This window comes from Etheostoma spectabile, chromosome 5, assembly GCF_008692095.1.
Source record: "Etheostoma spectabile isolate EspeVRDwgs_2016 chromosome 5, UIUC_Espe_1.0, whole genome shotgun sequence".
NCBI classification, from domain to species: Eukaryota; Metazoa; Chordata; class Actinopteri; order Perciformes; family Percidae; genus Etheostoma; species Etheostoma spectabile.
Genome location: NC_045737.1, coordinates 27,170,435 through 27,175,293, shown reverse-complemented (window position 1 = coordinate 27,175,293; position 4,859 = coordinate 27,170,435). Strand labels below are relative to the sequence as shown.

Here is a 4,859-nt window from a genome sequence, read left to right as displayed (position 1 = left end):
TGCCAGTGATATTCGGGGGGGGGGACATATTCATACAAAACAGAAGGAGATGGGGGGAGGTATCTGAATACCAGTGGGTTAGAAGAACAACAATAGTCACTGGTGGACGGCATTTCCAAGTGTACAAAGCACAGCACCAATAACATCTAAAAAATTTTAAAAAAGTAGCAGAATGACGAAGAAGCTACAAATACCCACAATAAAGGGCAAAGTGACCACTGACCAGGCATGTTGAATCCATGATCAACACCTCTTCCATCATAACACAATTTGTCCACATCAGCCGCATAGACATCATCATTATCCTAATCACCATCAACACAAACCACATCCTATCGCTTACTACACACTTTGCCAAGTAAGTTGGGAGTTACCACCTCCTCTCCCATCCTGAATTCACATGTAATATGATTGCGGGGATGAAGGAGTGAATCTAAAACTAGAGACAGAAGGCAAAATCTGAAATTTACAGCAAAGACCGGTGGGCACTGTCGGACAGGTTAGTTGAACAGATCAGTTAGCAGATGTGTTGAATTACTTGTAAATGTACATTAAAATTATTCCTCAACAGTGCTGCACACAGTGTGGCAGAATTGTTGCACTGACAGCACAGTTATTAGCTAAGGAGTTAAAAGACTTTTAAGCGCTTCTTCTGCTGATGTCATTAGGTTCAGAGTTAAAAGTTCATAACCAAATGGCTTGGTCTTTACTGTGTCTAAGAAGATTCATTATTTGAGGGAATCACAGAATGAATGAAAACAAAAATGTCCTTACTCACTCCAATTAGAGATATCACTAGTAACTTAAATGATTGAGTGGTGTGGCATGCTACAGTAAATCAAGTTTTAGATATATGTAGGGGTAGTTAAACTAATTTTAATAATTATTTGCCCTTTAATTATTTACCATTATTTTGTTTCTGGGTGTTATTTTGCAGTACAGTAGTGCTTATGTTTACTGGCAACTAACAGTGCAAATGCTGGAAATACTGTAATATTTGCACAGCAAACAGGAAGGGTGTGAAGGGCAAGTCGTTCAAGTTTAGATTTACGTATCTGACATTTAACTATGATCTTTCATGAACTTGCAAACCACAAAGTAGTTTTATTGGCCCAACCTTAACCATTCCTTTACAAAACTGCCGTGCACAAATACTGTAGGAATTGAGGCAATTGAAGAAGCTCGGTAGCGAACAGTAAAATCACTGCCACTGACCATCATCCGGGGTTTTGCAGAATTGTCTGATATCAAAGTTTTTTTACAGCTTAGACTTAGATACCGATTCCGATGCTTGTGCTGTGGGTATCGGCCGATACAGAGTACCTATACCAGTGTGTTTAAAAAAAATAATCATACTGCACATGCACGACTGTGATATTATTATCATTGTGGTAAGACCTGGCTCAGGTTTAACACTTTGTAAAACATGAATTAATACAGCTGCAGACAGTGGGCATTTGGAGATCTTTTTGAATATCCTTTGTAGTAGCCAGTGGCGAGTGTTTGAAACGGCCAAAATCTTCCTACCATTCACCAGTGCATCACTCACACTTCTGAGACAGTAGCCCTTCATGCAACACCAGCTGGAGAGTGTGTGCAAAGCATCCCAAACTTGGTACATCCATCTCGTCCATGGCTTTCTTCATGTTGCTAGCGTTGTCGCACAAAACAACATGAACGTTGGACTTGGGGATTTTCCACTTAACTAGCATCCCTCAATTGCTTCGGCAATTAATGTGCCAGTATGTGACCCTCGGAACTCGTTGGCGTGCAGCACTGCACTTCAAGGGGTAACGTTGACTCTCTGTCCACCCAGTGGGACGTTAAACTTAGCAATGACATGGTGCACACGTCGGAGCTCCAAATGTCCGTGGTAAAGCTGATTGCATGCACGTCTTTCAGCATACACAAAACATGTTCCCTAACTGTCTTGTATAATTTGGGTAGCACAGTTTCGAAAATATATTTACGACCTGGCAAACAGTACCTTGGCTCCAAAGGCTCCATTAAGCGGCGAAATCCCACATTTTCAACAACAGACAGGGGTTGGTCATCCAGGACAATAAACTCCAAAACTTTGTTGGTTATCGTTGTTGCTTTTCGGCTGTCTTCGGGGAATTTATCTTGTCGCTGGAAGGCAGTTTCCAGAGTTTTCTGCTGCAGTTCGTACTTTTTTTCCCTCGTAGCTTTCGTAAATTCGTTGTGCTCTTTAGTGTGACGCGTCTTCAAATGTTTAATTACGTTGCTGGTGTTTTTGTTTTTGCAATTTGCAACACTCGTGCCACCCCTAGAAATTGCTTCTTTGCATATCGCTGTCTTACTGGTGGGAACATCCACAATAAAGTACTGCCAAACTGCCGACATGATGCGCTAATGTTACCTTCTTTTAAGGAGGCGTTAGGTGATCAATTCTTCTTTGCCCCTCTAAAATAGCAGCGTAACTATTTTCAGAGCGGCGAAGAAGAACTGTGTCCGAGCTAACGAACTAACCAGTAAATAGATTCCTATTTCTAATAATTGACGTGGTATTGGATCGGTGCCTGGACTCCAGTACTCGCCGATACCGATGCCAGCATTTTCGGCAGTATCAGAGGCATTTCCAATACTGGTATTGGAATCGGAACCTCTCTACTTAGACTGACACAGTTGATAATTGACTAAAGGACCAGACGCAGCGTCAGCCAATTTTGCCGGGACTTAAGCCCTGAAGGCTTTGAGTGTAGCCCCAAATGAATTTTGAAAAGTTGACTGTCAAATATGAAACCAGACCATGGTCTATGTAAACCTCAAAAATGATAAGTTGCCTTATTTAATTGTGCTTCAAGTAATGGACGCGCTGTGCTGTGGACATGCTGCAGCAGATGTGATGTGTTTGTGCTCTTTGTATTTCTGCCGTAGTTTTGGTTTTCCACCTTTGATGTATAGAAGCATACAGCCACTTTCCTAAACTTTGTTGCACAACAACAACAAAACAACAACACACAGCGTTGCTCACCGGCCGGTAGCATGCAGCTAAAGTCATAGGGTAACATTAGCTTACAAGTAGCCTGCAGCAGCACTTTTCCAGGGACTATGGCCACTGCCGGAGTTGGGCGGTAAAATAGAAACAACAGAACTAGATCATCCCTCTGCTTCCTCCATGCTAGCAACATGTTGCCTTCCCTACGAGTTATGTAACAAACAAACAAACAAACAAAGTTAAAGCCTTTGGGCTCCGACGGAAATTCGGTGGTGCATTCAGGTGGATTTGTGGATTCCATACTCCTTTTACAGTAGCCTATTTATTTCTTTATATTCCAATTTATTTTATTTAACTCCCCAAATCTTAATCTCAAGAACTAGTTCATGAATGTGTCTAAATATTTGATAGAACATGAGCAGAACATGGTGGGAGCATGATGAACTGTTTGCTGTGTGGTATTTCTTGCGCTTAACTAGCCTACTAGTCACAGTTTATGGACTTGAACAAAAATAGTTAATAATAATTAAAAAGAAACTCTGCTTCTCAGGGTTTACGCTAGACTTTTTATGAGGGCAGTCTAAAAATTTTTTGGCCAACAATAAAATCTGAACTGGACTTTCACTGTCAGCGCTCGTGTGACAATAGAGATGAGATCATTTCACCTGCTGTACAACCACACGTATATGCCGGCCTACGTAAACCCTGCTGCTTCTTCTTCGCCTTGTTCACTGTAATTGGTTTAACTGATATGTTTTATCAAGTGTCAAAAGCACCAGCGGGGCTTACACTGTACAATCTGTCACATAGGGTGCGACGGCAAAAATGGGTAATGAAGGAACAGAGAAAAAAAATGCCTTTGCAGCTGACACAGGTGAGTGCAGACAATGAAGTTACATTACACAGATGATTAGAAGGTGAGCAAGTTGATCACTTGTTCATTTGCACTCTTTCACCCTGGGGTCGGAAGTGTGACACAAGGCGTTTGTTCATTTTTCCACTGCTGATGTCAGATGTTTTTTTTAATCAGCACCATTGGTCTGTAAGTGGTGCATGTGTGGCTCAGAGGAGCGGTAATGCTGAGAATGTGTGAAATTACACTCGTTATGGGGGAAAGAAGAGCAGCACAAAATAAGCAGTGTAGAAGTTTGGATTAGATAGATTGTTAGATTTTGTGGGAATTAAAAATTGTTACTGGTGTTTTCCAAAAGTTCTCCTTTCCAGCCTTTAACCTTAGGAATATAGAATAAATATAAGATGGCAAACACTCTTCCACTTGATAGTTATCATTTAAATGTTTCATAGCAATAAAGTGTTAGGTTCCAATGTTATATAATTTAAACGTTAAATGCTTTTTTTAAGATATCTTACAAAATAATTACTTTATATATTTTTATGTGTGTGTGTATGCATGTATTTATGTATACAGTAGGTGCACTATATGTGTATGTATGTATGTGTGTGTGTGTGCATGTACATATGTATGTGTGTGTGTATTTATTTTAACCTTACTTTTGTCCTATACACAGATCACAATTGCACTGAAAATTGTTGTTTTTGAAAAAATGCTAATAAAAAGAGTTTTGAAAAAAAAAAAAAAAAAAAAAAAGATATCTTGCGGATAGCCTGGAGGCTGAATCCCTTCATTTTCTAAGAATCAGAGAATAGCTATTGTGTTGGTATTTGTTAAAACTGAAGATTAAAAACAAAGCCGGGGCCAAGTCTTGGCACTAGAGATGGACTGATACCATTTTTTGCTTCCCGATACCGATTCTGATACCTGAACTTGCATATCGGCCGATACCAAGTAACGATCCGATACCAGTGTGTCATATATTTGGTTATGTTTTAATGAAATCAAATACTTGTTATCCCCACCATGGCCAAACGGTGGTACATG

The 4,859-nt window shown here is 40.1% G+C and overlaps 1 long non-coding RNA gene across 1 annotated transcript in view; it reads left to right on the top strand.

The window, feature by feature from the left end:
- The window catches only part of LOC116689563 (uncharacterized), a 13,570-nt gene extending 10,941 nt beyond the window's left edge, over positions 1-2,629 (top strand). The window contains exons 2-3 of the long non-coding RNA XR_004332037.1: positions 75-77; positions 2,552-2,629. This is a non-coding gene — a long non-coding RNA (uncharacterized LOC116689563). The remainder of the gene's footprint in view (positions 1-74; positions 78-2,551) is intronic.
- The last annotated feature ends 2,230 nt before the right edge of the window (positions 2,630-4,859 follow it).